The 14,677-nt window shown below is 34.1% G+C and overlaps 1 protein-coding gene across 1 annotated transcript in view; it reads left to right on the top strand.

Annotated features, from left to right (window-relative positions):
* The window catches only part of GREB1L (GREB1 like retinoic acid receptor coactivator), a 140,203-nt gene that overhangs the window by 3,806 nt on the left and 121,720 nt on the right, over positions 1-14,677 (top strand). The window lies entirely within an intron of this gene.

The following is a 14,677-nucleotide window of genomic DNA, read 5'->3' as shown; positions in this document are numbered from 1 at the left end:
ATGTTGAAAAATTGGTCTCTGGTGGCATGGTAGTGGTCACACGTTGCCTATTACTGTTTTGTATCTTTGATGTTGCCCAGGGATAGCCTCTGGTCATTACACTAGCTCTAGAGATTCTTGACAGAGACTTGTTTATTTTACACAAGAATTCATGGTATTCAAGGAAGAAAGTTAAGACTTCCAGAAGTAACAAATAACTCTTCATTACATGGGAGAATTACTAGTAGGATGGGGGTGGGAGAAGATGGAGAATAGAAATATAAAAAAATATGTAAATAATTTCTTTTTATTGTGACAATTTTCAGAAATGGCAGTTGCTTCTTAACAGTATTTCTAGTAAATTAAGAAAGAAGAAAATACCTGTGGAATTCATATATAGGTATGGAAGAGATGCACACATACATACGTGTGTGTGTTTTAGAGTTAAGTTGCTATATATAGTTACACAAATTACACTTACAGTTTTGACTAAAAAGTTTCCAAAACAGAGATTAGGACAACTTTTGCATTCTACAGACTATTGAAAATAGTTGGAGAACTCTTAATATGATTTATATCTTTGAAGGTGGCACAGTTGAACAGAATGCCTGGCCTGGAATGAGGAAACCCTGAGTTCAAATCCATTCTCAGACTTTTCTTATCTGTAAAATAAGCTGGATAAGAAATGCAAACCATTCCAAGTATCTTTATCAAGAAGACTCCAAATGGGGTCATGAAGACTAAGACATGACTGAAATGACTCAATAATATATTTAGAACATTTTGAAGAAAAGAGCATGAAAACAGTATAAGTCACTTATTTTTAATGAAATTAATGAAATGAATGTCCATGAGTTTTTTTGGAGATGTTCTTGAATAGACAATACTTCCTATGAATAGTTTCTAATACAAATCACTTAAGTTTATAATTTTAATAAAATTTATTATAGAAAATGAAATGAGAAAACATTGATCTACAGTAACATTAAAAATAATATATTTATATAATGCTTTGATATTTGCAAAGCATTTATATAACAACTCTGGGAGGTTAGCATTATAAGACTTATTATTACAGATGAGAGAACTGAGGCTCAGAGAGATTAAATGATTGTATACACTCTCTGAAAGAAGGGAGTTTCTCTCTCTCTCTCTCTCTCTCCTCTCTCTCTCCCCTCTCTCTCTCTCTCTCCTCTCTTTCCCTCCCTCCCTTCTCTGTTTCTGTGTGTGTGTGTGTGTGTGTGTGTGTGTGTGTGTGTGTCCCTTATACCTAGTTCTGGGCCTGGCACATAGCAGATACTTAATAAATACTGAATTCTTGAATGAATGAACATTTTACATAAGTTTCAGAGCTGGGATGGAGCCCAGATGCTCTTAATAGCTAATATTTATTTAATCCTTACAGATTTACAAAGCACTTTCTACACCTAATCTTGTTTTTATTCTCACAACATGTTGCTACTTTACAAATGAAAAAATGAAGATTCAAAGATAAAAATGTGTTCAGTCATTCAACCATTATATAAGTGACTGAACTCAAAGTAAAACTAAGATTTCCCAAGTTAAAATTTATTGCTCTTTTTTACAATGTCGCAACTATCTTTTATGAGAATCATTTTCTTAAGATATTTCAGTTGTGTCCACCTCTTCATGATGCCATTTGGGATTTTCTTGCAAAGATCTTGGAACGGTTTGCCATTTTCTTCTCTAGTTCATTTTACAGATGAGGAAACAGAGGTAAATAGGGTTAAGTGACCTGCCTAGAGTCACATAGCTAGCAAGTGTCTGATGCCAGATATGAATTCAGGAAGAAGAGTCTTCCTGACCCCAAGTCTAGCATTCTATCCACAGCATACCTAGCTTGTCCCATAGATTGTTTACAACTGGAAATAGGGTAGAATAGTAGAAGGGGAGCTGATTTTGTGGTGAGAGGATGTGGATTCAAATCAGTATGAGCTTCAAATTCCTCATTTTAAAAAAATGGAGCCTCTAATTATATTGACTCTGAGGTCTCTTCAAGCTCCTGATTTTCAACCATATGAATTGGAGTTAATGTTTTTATACATACAAGACAAAGTCTTTCGGGACACCCACTGTTTATAGGCATAAATTGGATGGAGACTCAGTAAACGAAATTCAAAAAGAGTGTTAAGACAACAAACAAGAGATAGCAATGTCTTGGAAATCTAGAGAGAAAGGAGTCAAGGAGAAGAGAAAGAAGGTGAGCACTGACGTCAGAGCCTGCAAGGTCAAGAATGATAAGGATTGAGAAAAAAAAAAACAACATTACATTTAATCTACTTTTTGTTCTATTTTGCAAGCAAAACTGAATTTTTCCCAAAGAAAATACATACATACACAAATGTGTGTATGTTTGTACACAATACATACATATATGGGGCTGCAGGTGTGTTTAAAATTAGGTAAAAAAGTAACTTGCATTAGTTTTCTCTTTTGGAATTTGCCTTCTTTGAGGCAGGGAACTGTGTTTTAACTTTGTCATATAGTTCTCTCACATAAAATCATCGAGTCTGGGAATGTTTCTACTGAAAAGGATATACTCATTAGTAAAGTTAAAAGTTAAAAGACTCTGAATTTACACATTCTGTTCAATTCAAGAATCTATAAATTATCTATGTGTGTGAGGGGTTAGTATGATTGACTCCAAAGCAGAAAGAGATAGACAGGAGTATATGCTTTATAATCTAATAAGGAAGATAAAATGTTTGTAACTAAAAACAGTAGAAATTAGAAAATGCCAAGGGCACTGGAAAAAATAGAGTTTCATGAGCATTCAAGAGAGGAGGAGATTACTTTAGATTTGGAATGGTAGGGGATACAATGAAAGCTATGTTTAAGAGATGGCATTTAAGTTGGGCCTGAAAGAATGGATATGATTTTAATAGGCAGAGTGGAAAGGAAATTATTCTAAGGTTATATTCAAATCCTTTCTGTGACCAAAGACATTCTGAAGTAGAATATTATAAGATGAATTTGAGGGATAGTTTAGTTTAGTATGGAGCTTATAAAGAAGCATAGAATGAGAAAAAGTCAGAGACAGATTGTAAAGGACTAAAAGGGCTTCAGAGACAGATTGTAAAGGACTAAAAGGGCTTTGACTTTATAACCTATAAGAAGACATGAATGATTATGGGCAGAGAGTGATTTTAAAAAATTAATTTGGTAGAAATACATAATATGAATAAAGCAATAATCTTTTTAAAAATTGCCTTTGTTAAGTAAGGCCAGATATGAACTCAGGAAGAAGAGTCTTCCTGACCCCAAGTCTAGCATTCTATCCACAGCATACCTACCTGTCCAATAGATTGTTACAACTGGAAATAGGGTAGACTAGTAGAAGGGGAGCTGATTTTGTGGTGAGAGGATCTGGATTCAAATCAGTATGAGCTTCAAATTCCTCATTTTAAAAAAAAATGAAGCCTCTAATTATATTGACTCTGAGGGCTCTTCTAACTCCTGATCTTCAACCTTATGGATTGGAGTTAATGTTTTTATACATACAAGACAAAGTCCTTCGGGACACCTACTCTTTATAGGCATAAATTGGATGGAGGCTTTTTGTTATTATTTTTTTTTATTTATTATTCTTATTAAGTCAATGAATCAAAATCAAGTGTGAACAAGGCTTGCTTGTATACTTCCTTGAGTCAATCAAAAACATTGTGTGAGAGAGTTGGTCTTGCCTTAAGGAAATTATCTAAAAGAAAGGAGTAATCTCAGAAGGAGAGAGAGATTCAGAGTATCAGGAACTTGAGAGACTGCAGCACATGTGAGAGACTGAGCTTTGGCCAAGAGAGAAAGCTCATCAGTTCTACAGGAATCTTAGAGTAGAAAAAGTGAAGGCTGATGGAAGTTTGAAGAAAAGGTTTCCCTTCCAGTACCTATTTATCCGCAGTCAGGTCAAGTCAATAAATATTTGTTAAGCCTCTACTTAAGCTAAACGCTGAAGACTGAAAAGAAAGGCAAAATATACTCCTTGTTCTCAGGTAACTCAGTTTAATAGAGGAGATGATTTCAAGGAGATCAGTAATACTGGATGGCAGAGTATATGGGAGGGAATGAGGTACAACAAGATTGGCGAAGGAAGGAGAGGATTGTGAAGGACTTAAAAAAAACAGATATATTTGATCCTGGAAATACTGTAGAGACATAGGAATTTATTGAATAGCATGCTGGGAGGAGTAACATTTTCAGTACTGAACTCTAAGTGGATAAATTTATAGCTTAGTGGAAGATTGAAGTGGGGAAAGACTTGGAGACCACTCACAAGACTCTAAGGTAGTCTAGGAGTAAAGGGATGAGATGTGGCTGGAGATCAGGAAAGAAGTTAAGGTTGGGTAAGCAGATTTGAAAATCATCCCATAGAGGTAATAATTGAATCGATGGAGCTGATAAGATCATGAAGAGAAAGAGTATAGAGTGAGCAGAGGTGAGAACTGAGGATGAAGTCTTGAGGGACATCCACTGTTCATATGCATAAACTGGATGGAGAATCGGCAAAAGAAATTTAGAAAGAGTGTTAAGATCAGAAGAAAGACAAACAAAAAATAGCAATGTCTTGGAAATCTAAAGAGAAGAGTCAAGGAGAAGAGAAAGAAGGTGAATGGCTGACTCAGAGCCTGCAAGGTCAAGAAGGATAAGGATTGAGGAAAAAAAAAAAAAACATTTAATTTACTTTTTGTTTTATTGTGCAATCAAAACTGAATTTTCCCTCGGCTACAAAGAGGGTGCATATGTGTATACACAATACATACATATATGGGGCTGTGGGTATGTGTAAGTCAAAAACTCAACATACATATGTATATATAAATATGTTATTATAACAATAATTCATATATATTTACATTATCCACTTCAGAGGTTTTTGTAAGGAAATGATGTTATAAATTGTAAATTGCTATCTCAGTAAACTGTCACCATCATTTTAGTTTCCATGAAAGATTAATTCTTCAATACTTCTGTCTTTTGATGAAGAGTACTTCCTCAAGAGATACTTTACCTCAGAATGAAAATCACAACCTCCCTGCCCCTGCATAATTTGATAAAGAAATATAAATCTTCCATAGAAATCTCCCTAAGTCAGTAGAACCTTTCTCTGGATATTTTGACATTTTGTGGTTATCAGGTTTCAAACTTCAGTCTGTCTGGTATCCCTTGCTCTTGCTATAAGACACACCCAACTGCTTTGTTTTTCATATATTTGAATGCCTTTTATTTAACTTCTTTGATGCAATATGGTATGCCTAGTTATACCTGTGATATGACTTTTAGTTGTTTTTTTTTTTTTTTTGAGTCACTTGCAATTATTCTTAGATTTTCATCAGCATCCACACAGCATCACTAAGGAAATGTTATTAGTCTTTTAAGAATAAATTTGTTTTGATTTTTAAAAGTTTTTAATGGATCACCCTCCAAAGAATATCTATTCTTTTAGGGAAAAAAGGGGGGGATGGCTGTTAAAACTAACCTATTTTTTGAAAAAGTATCAGTAGTCCATACCTATAATTTCCATACCTTAATTTCTATAAAGAAGCTGCAGGAGGTTCCTTCTCATCTTTTCTTTGCAGCCAAGGTTGGTCATTTATAATTGCAAAAAATTTTGTCTCAGTTTCTTGGCAGTTTTTCTGTCCATTATACTTTGTTGTAATAATTGTGTGTATCATTTTCTTGCTATTGCTTACTTTGATTTTTTTCATGTTTTCTCATGTTTCTCCCCTTAAATGTTTCCTATGTAGTATTACCTTTCATTGGCATACCACAACTTTTTAGCCATTCTCTGGTTGATGGACATATATTTTGTTTCCAGTTCTTTGCTATAGGTGCTGCTATAAATATTTTCCTAGCAGTAGAATCTCTAGGTTGATGGATATGATCATTTTTAGTCACTTTCTCTGCATAATTCCACATTTCTCTTCAGAATCACTTGAACAGTTTACAATTCTATCTTGTTCTGTTTGAGGTCCAGAAAGATTAAGTGATTTTTCTTATATCATAGGTAGCTAGGTAGCAGAAATAGGGATTTACGTGTTATGACCCCAAATCTAGTACTTTTTTATAACATTTGTTGCTATTAGTTGTCAAATACAAAGATCAATTTAGAGCTTCAGAGGAAGGTTAGAGTAGATAGAAATTTCAGATATCTGTGTAGGGATGATTGTTAAAATTGAATCACGGGATTTTGGTGTCAAAAGAGACCCAGATAGGACCTATCTCATCTAATCTATTTGTGAAAAAAAATTTTCATTAAAATGCAGTTGATCACTGGAATCCATACAGCATTCCATTTTGGGGTGACTCTAGTTTTTATGAAGTTTTTCCTCTATCCAGGCTACCTTTGTGTTTTTTGTATTTTCTCCTTCTGTTCCTATTTCTTCCTTGTGGAGCCAAACAAAAAAAGTATTCTCAAGAAGTTTGACAGTGAAATGCAGTAGGAGGATAAAACAGCAACTACAAGATATGTAGCAGGGATCTAGGGAATTGCTTTGTTTCTTATATAATAGAGATCTGAGCATATTTGTAGACAATGGGTAGAAAGCAATGGAGATTGAAAAACCAAAGATACATTAGCATGAGGAGATAATATATGGAGTCAAGTCCTAGAAGAATACGAAAACATTGGGAGTTAGGGGGCGGAATAGAGGAGACACATGAGTGGAGAGATTAGCCTTGGCAATGAAGAAGCGTTGGGAAGAAATGCCCAAGATAGAAAGGAAGACAGTATTCAAAGGGAGCTGTCAGACCACTCTCCTTGAAATTTTTCTTATTCTGAGTCTAAACAGAAGAATTCTTGATATGATAGCCTCTTACACCATCTCTCTATCTAGTAGTCCTTGCCTAGTTTCTGAAAATATAACTAATTGTAAAACTCTTTTCAAACAATGCAGCTTCTAGACATATGTTAATCATATAAACCTTTACCATAGATACAACTAGAAATATGCTGCTGTACAATCTATAGAGTATCAACATAGTAAAGCATAAAGTTTATTTCTTTCACAAGTTATTTTAAAACACAATAAAGGTGTATGGTGTGTGTGTGTGTTGTCTTGTTGCTGTAGCATAGTGGTAAGAGAACTGGTTTTAGAGGGAATACCTGGAAATAAGAGTAGAGGAGAAAGAAAAAGAAAATCAATTTCATTTTATATGAGACATCCAGTTTTTACTATATGATTAAAGTTTTTGTTAAAAAGGAAAAAAACCCTTTTTTTTGTAAAACAGAAACAAGAACAAAAGCATCTATATTTAAGAAGAATTTTACAAATATCACTAATATGCATTAAAAATGATTTAAAAGGATCTTTTCTTTTTAGATGTGGCATCTAATAGATTAAGTCCACATGAAATGGAAAAGAGAATCACATTCTCAGCCAGCTGGGATACAAATAGTTCTAACATCCTTAGAGACATAAGACTCGTGCTGGTCCTGACACTGTCATTCCCTCTGGTACCCTAGTGTGCATTCAAGTTTTTTTTTCTTTCAGGCAAGTCATCCTTGGTTCATTGTTCCCATTTATTTCAGTATTTGGAGTGCATTTTTTTTTTTTTTGTAGTCTAGTTTCATGCCTATCTAGCTTCATGCCTATTAGCCACCTGTCCTGAGTTAGATCTTTCTGTTTTGCTCCTTGTCCTACAGCTGCGGTATATTGACAAGGACAAAGCAATTACAAAAACTCTCTGCCATCAAGAGTCTTTGTTGAAATAATTTCAGTAGTATTCTTAAATGTACTTGCTTTTACCTGATGAGTCCATTGTATTTTGTTTTTGTAGACAATGTTTATACTTTGTTGGAAAGAACAATTTCAAGTACGTGGTTAACATGGGAAGCTTATATATAGTGTGTAAAGAAAGAGGTCTCCTGTCTCCTTTTCTTTTCCCCCCTCCTTTTGTCCTCTTCCTTAATTAAGTGGCTGTAGCTGATGGAATGGAAAGGACAAGCATTATAGCAGAGTATAACTTGCTGTGAGTCCAGAATACTTATTTTACATCAAAATATGGATAAATTGCCTTATCTGGAGTTTTTTTTTTTTTTTTGGTGGAAAAACTCTTACTTTTTAGACTATGAGAAAATCATTAAGCTTGTTTAGGTCTGTCTTGTACATGGGAGATATACAATAAATATGTTGTCAGTGAATGAAGTCTTCATATCTACATATGTATACTTAGAGAAATAATGATTCACTGTATAGACAGCTTCATGTGTGAATATTAATATTATCAATTAGAATAGTATTCTTATTTTTACTTACTGTTTAGATCAGGATTTCTTAAACTTTTCCATTCACAACTTGTTTTCACTTGAGAAATTTTCATGCAACCCTGGGTTTTAGGTATATAAAATAGGTATACAAATAAAACATTTACTGGTAATGAATCATAACTTTGTGATACACCCCTCTCCCCAACATTCCAGTTACACAACACCATATCAGCTCATAACCCACAGCTTAAGAAGTTTTGGGGTTGATGAAAATATTTACATCTTTAAATATTTACAACCTTATTATTTATAAATATGTAAACATTTACATAAACTTGTAAATATTTGCATGTTTATATGTAAGCATGTAATTCTTTATGAATTATTTATTTATAAATATTGACAATCTTACAACAAAAATTAAGACAAAAATATTTACAATCTTAGGTTGTACTGGTACAGGTACAAACACTACAGGGAAGCTGAGTGGTATAATGGATAGAGTGTCAGGCCTGGAATCAAAAATCTGAGTTCAAATCTAGCCTCAGACTTTTACTCAGTTACTGCAGAAATGCAGAAAATAAACCTTATTTGCCTCAGTTTTCTTATTTGCCTCTCATTTGTAAAATGAGCTGGAGAAGAAAATGGCAAACTATTGATATTTTTGCTAAGAATACCTGGAATGATGTCACAAAGAATCAGACGCAGGTGATATGGTTAAACAATACCAACACTTCAAACTGAACTATTATGTTTCCCTCTGTTATTTCCCTTAAATACCCCAAGAGAAAGACTGATATTGAAAAAAGTTGATGGAAACTTTGGTAAGTGGTAGAGGTCTACTTTAATTTTTTTCAGCTGTCCTTTCTCTCCAAAAAGGATAAAGGATTAGTAGAATGTATAATAATTGTTTGGTCTTCATTTGACTTACAGAGACTTACAGGCACTTCTTATAAAAACTATGTTGGATCTACTATTTATCTGGGTGCATACAACATTCTATGGAGGTGAAATGACTCCTCTGTTTTAGAAGCATCATTATTAACTGAAAACATTTTGGAGGGAATTGTAAATACCTAGTGCTGTTCAAAGGAAATAAAAATAGATATGCCTTCTACCCTTTATAATTCCTATATAAAACAGATTGCAAAGGAAATTCAGTAATAGAGTAAATAGAGTCCCAACATTGGACAGGTCTGTTTATGTGATGGATTTTACAGATATTTTTGCCTTATTATATTTTGGTTTTTGTGGCCTAAAAATATTTTTCCATCTGTTAGCTTCTCTTTTATTTTGTTTGGGTTGATTTTCAGCCAGATCCAGCTCTACAAATATAATGCTGAAGAGCACTTCATGCTTGATTTGTTTTGAGAATCAAGGCAAAAGAGGTCAATTACTGTAGGTTTCCTATATTACCAGTCTCATAGAATGCCATTGGATTAGGATTTTAAGAAATATCTTTTGAAAAACCTACTATATTAAATGAACATCTATTTAATGAGTTCATTTATGTGAACTAATATGTGCTAGCTAAGTCAGTCCTCTGCAATGAGTTGATAGTCAGTTTGGTCATCAAGTCTGTGCTTAAGACCAGTTTTGCAACTCTTTCAAAGATATGAGACAAGATCTTTATAGCACTTCATATCTTTATAATAATAGCTAGCATTTATATAATGCTTTAAAGTTTACAAGGCACTTTGTGTGTGTCATTTTATTTGGACCTCACAGTAACCCTAAAAGGTAGGTGCTAGTATTATCCCCATTTTACAGATGAGAAAACAGAAGCACAAGTGAAGTGACTTGCTCATGATCACATACCTAATAACTGAAGCGGAATTTGAAATCAGGTTTTCTTGAGGATCTTTTACTGATTCTAACTAAGGGACACATAAAAGCGGGGGGAACAGGACAATTTAAGGAGTACTGTTGATTACCTCCCAGACCCTTCAGCATTTCTGTGGAATGGCAAGCTTTCCTGGTATTTCCTACAGAAATTTCCTGGAAAGAATTCCCTCAAAGGAAAGTTTATTGACTGACTGATTAATGGACCATTGTTTTTATTATGATAGTGATTCTTGCCAGACCTGTGATTTTGTGGTTATATGTAAACACCCGCTGAAGATATTCTTCTACCAATGTAGATCAGCCATGTGCTCAGTAGTTTTTGACAAGCGTTAGTTCCCCAGGAGATTTAGAGATGAAGCGACTTTCTTGAGGTCACATAGTTATTATGTGTCAGCACTTGAAACTAGGTCTCTTCATTCCTAATGCCAAATATTCTTACTTGATTCTATGACTGGATTTTTTTAGGATTCATACACAATCTTACAAGCACCAAGGGGATACTTGCAACATTGTCACATCTTGGTATTAAATAAGTGTCTAATGCACTCTTTGCAGCAAGACATTTGATAGAATAGACCAGGAAGAATTGAGGAAGAAATTAGTCCTTTTCTTTGAAAGGTATAGATAGTTCCTCTATCTTCCCAGTCCTTTCTCCACTTTGTGTTTACTTATATTTGATTTACCATGCTCTCCTGCTTTTCTTCTGTTCCATGTGTCAGAATTAGTGTTACCACTATCTTCTGTTTCAAAGTATTATAACCATGCCTTAATTTATGTAGTGGAGCAGGAAGGCTTACTTCAATATCAGTATCTGTAGGATGTAAAACATTGACTTTTAACATATTTGAAAAGTATATGAGAATAGATGTTTTAGAGACAAATATTATGATATACAGTTACATTCATGAATTATAAGTGTTTGTGTAGAAAAATAATGTGGCTGACTTTAGAGTCAGAAAGATCTCAGTTCAAATTCTGCCTTTGATACATATTCAGTAACAATGAGTGACTTAACCTTTATTCCGAAGCAACTTTGTAGGACTGTCTGCTCCAGAGAAGTTGTTCATTTACATTTGTTGGAGGGTTTCTTTCTGTGGAGAGGAGGAGGAGAAAAAAGAGAAGGGAAGAAAGGGAGAAGGAGACAGAAAGGGAGAGAATGAATGTTCCTGTGGAATTGCCTTCAAAGTTACATCCAATCACATATACACACTAAAAAAAATCAATCTCACTTATCATCTCATCTCTGTTTTCCCCTTAAAGCAACAACAGCAAAATTAATGATTTATCTGTAAACACATGTGTATGTATATGTATTTGTGCATTTGTGTGTGTGTTTATTACTTTGCTGCCATACAGAAATAAGTACATTGGAATCCAGGGAATTGTGGAATGTAAGTTGGGTTTTTTGGTTTGTTTTTGTTTTTGTTTTTGCTGTCTACTTTCTATATCACAGAAAGATGAAAATGCTTTTGAATGTCCAGTAGTCAGGATACTGTTGACCAGGGCTTCTTAAATTCTTTCCATTTGGGACTCCTTTTCACTCAAGAAATTTTTACATGATTCCTGGTATATAGATATACAAATCAAACATCTACTGATAATAGATCATAATTTTGCAACCTCCACATTCAGTTACAAGACCCCATATGAAGTCACAACCTACAATTTAAGAAGCTAGGGTATAGACTCTATAGAAATGTGTAGGATTCAATGATTGACTCTTGTCTGTATTGTGAATATTTGAAGTCTCTTGGCAACTTCCTTAATAAAGTCAAGGTGCTTCACTCTATTTTTCTTGTCTTTTGTACTTTTGAAGACTCATAATCCTACATCCTGAGAGACTCATAAAATTGTCTTTAGGTGCAAAGTTATTTTAGCACAGGTAGTTGATGACAGCATCTGGTTTTATAGAGACAGTTACAGACCCTGGTTGGAAAGAAGTGAATTATTTATTTCTCTCTATATATGTTATATCCCTTTTCCTCTTCCCTTTGCTTCCCTCAAAATTCCTTGAAATTACCAGCTGTCTCATTTGTGTCTGTGTATGTTCAGTTCCTAGGTCAGTGCTTAATAAGTCTTTGTCAAATTGAATTGTATGGCTGGTCTATAGAAATAAAAGGTAGCAATAAAAATCCTTAGTTGCTAAAATTGTCGGCCTTTTTTCAGTCCTCGTTTTTAATTTAGTTGCAGGTTTTGACACTACTGTCAGCCTACAATACTTTATTCCCTCGTGGTTCTTCTAAAACTTAACTCTCTCCTGCTTTTCCTTCTGCTTTTTTGGCTCTCTCTTATCAGTCTCCATTATTGGGCCATCATCAGTGCCCTATTTCTTAACCACCTATGTCTTCCAAAACTCTGGCTGGGCTCTTTTCTCTATCTTAATGATCTCATGAACTTCCAATAGTTCAAAATCAGGGCTTTGTAAGTTCCTTCTGAATTTTTATATCCAGATCTTATCTTTCTCCTGAGCCCCAGCTCTACACAACAAATGCCTGTTTTGAATATCTGTCTCAGTGCTCTATAGACATCTTAACCTCCACTCTTCTGGTTATAGCTCATCAATCAACAAACATTTACTAAGACTTTCTGTGGAAACTGTTGAGAATGCAAATACAAAAGGCAGTTCTATCCTCAAGTTGCTTACATTCTACTAGCAATATATAACACATTCACAAATTACTAACTATTGAATCATATACAAAATAGATACAAAATTATTGGAGAACAGGGAGGATCATTACAATTGTGGGAATCAAGAAAGGACTAGGAACAGCTAGTAGGTGAGGTGAATAGAGAAAAGGCCCTGGAGTCAGGACCTGAATTTAAATGTGGCCTCAGACACTTACTAACTATGTGACACTGGACAAGTCATTTAACCCTGTTTGCCTGAATTTCCTCATCTGGTAAATGAACTGAAAAAAGAAATGGCAAAACCACTCGACTATCTTTTTCCCAGGGAAGGAGACTGAGAGGGCAGGGTAGAGTGAATTAGCATTCATATAGTGCCTACTATGTACCAGATACCATATTAAGTAAAATCCTACAAGGTAGGTACTGTTATTATGAAAAGGAGGGGAAAGGTCAGAGGGAGCCTTGATGAAAGAAGAAAAAAATATCGAACTTGTGGGGAGTGACCCAGAGAATCAATTAAGAAGGGGCAAAAAGATTGCCTGGTGGTGGTGAGGAAAAAATATTTTGATACTTAAAATCCACCTGTCAAAAAAATTATCTTTATATGTGTACTACATTATATATGTCAATTTATCTTCTATGCTCCTACTATCTTTATCACATGTAGTTTTAATGCAAAAAAATCCAAATTTCAATGTTTCCCTTTGAGATTTGGAAAGATTAAATATTGTTAATCAATTAATTATAACCAAAAAGGGCTCTCCCTCATCTGAAGCAAGACCAGTTTCCTCTACCCTTTTTTACTACATAATGCAGCAAATCCCAAATATGAAAGGGCTAAGGATCTGAAGCATTATAAAACATAATGTTTATGTATAATATCAACTTCTGTGGTTGTGCCCTACATAGAGAAATAAACATTGATGGAGGAATATGCTGTAAATTTTGTTAACCTAAGACCTCAGGGTTTTCACATTTTTAGATCTTAAGAAATTATGAGAATCACTTTTTCCCTTCCACTTAGAAAATTTGTAGAGGAGAGGTGTCAGACACCAGCAGCACTAGATTAAAATATATTTTAAAAATAAGAAATATTTTTAAAATAAATTTTAAAAATACAATCAAATTTCTAAGTCAATATGAAACTGGCAGGGATCCTTATACATGGGTTAGAGGGCTCAATTTTTACATGAGTTTGAGATCCCGGCTGTAGAGGGCCTCTGTGCTATAAAAATAGGAGCAAGAGTTAAGAAAGGCAGCGCATGAGTTGTAGAGACTTATTTAAGCATTCCTGAATTTATATATAACAAGGTTTTAGGGCATTAAATGACTTTGCCTTTATACCTTTATTATCAAATCCTTATTCAAAGTGACTAAGAAAATAGTACTAGTTCAATCAACAATCATATGCTAAATGCTACCAAGGTTCTAAGATCTGTATTACATATGGCTATAGCTAGAGATAACTGACAAAGATATCTGAAAGTCAGAGACTTAGACAAAGATGGATGCCCATCAAGAGATAAAGAGATGTGTTTATATAATATTCAATAATTGTGAAGTAATTGCAATTGTAATTACTAAAACCCAGCAATTACAAATTGTCATTCATTAGTCATCTCGTATTGCAGTGTCTATAATAAATATTTGCCTTCTTCCCTAATATAACTGCATCTGACTGCAGGGATATATAACTTTCATGTTATTACCTCCCTCAGTGAATTAGCTCTGAGTGTAGAAATTCCTAATTATGGCTCTATATGGCAGGCATTCTCATACTGCTATATGTATATTTACTATATACTATAGTATGTATGTATATATACATATACATATATATATCATACTATATATAGTATATTTACTAAAAAGAATCACATGGGAGAAATAATATGAAGGATGTCATCAGAGAGATTTATGACTAGAAATTGTAGTGACTTGGTCATGTAATGAGTTGAGGTCCAGTAGATAATTTTTATGAAGAGATCTTGACCTAGTATC

The sequence above is a fragment of the Antechinus flavipes genome, chromosome 1 (assembly GCF_016432865.1).
Source record: "Antechinus flavipes isolate AdamAnt ecotype Samford, QLD, Australia chromosome 1, AdamAnt_v2, whole genome shotgun sequence".
Lineage (NCBI taxonomy): Eukaryota > Metazoa > Chordata > Mammalia > Dasyuromorphia > Dasyuridae > Antechinus > Antechinus flavipes.
Note: the sequence above shows the minus strand (reverse complement) of the source record. Positions and strands in the feature narration are given on the sequence as shown.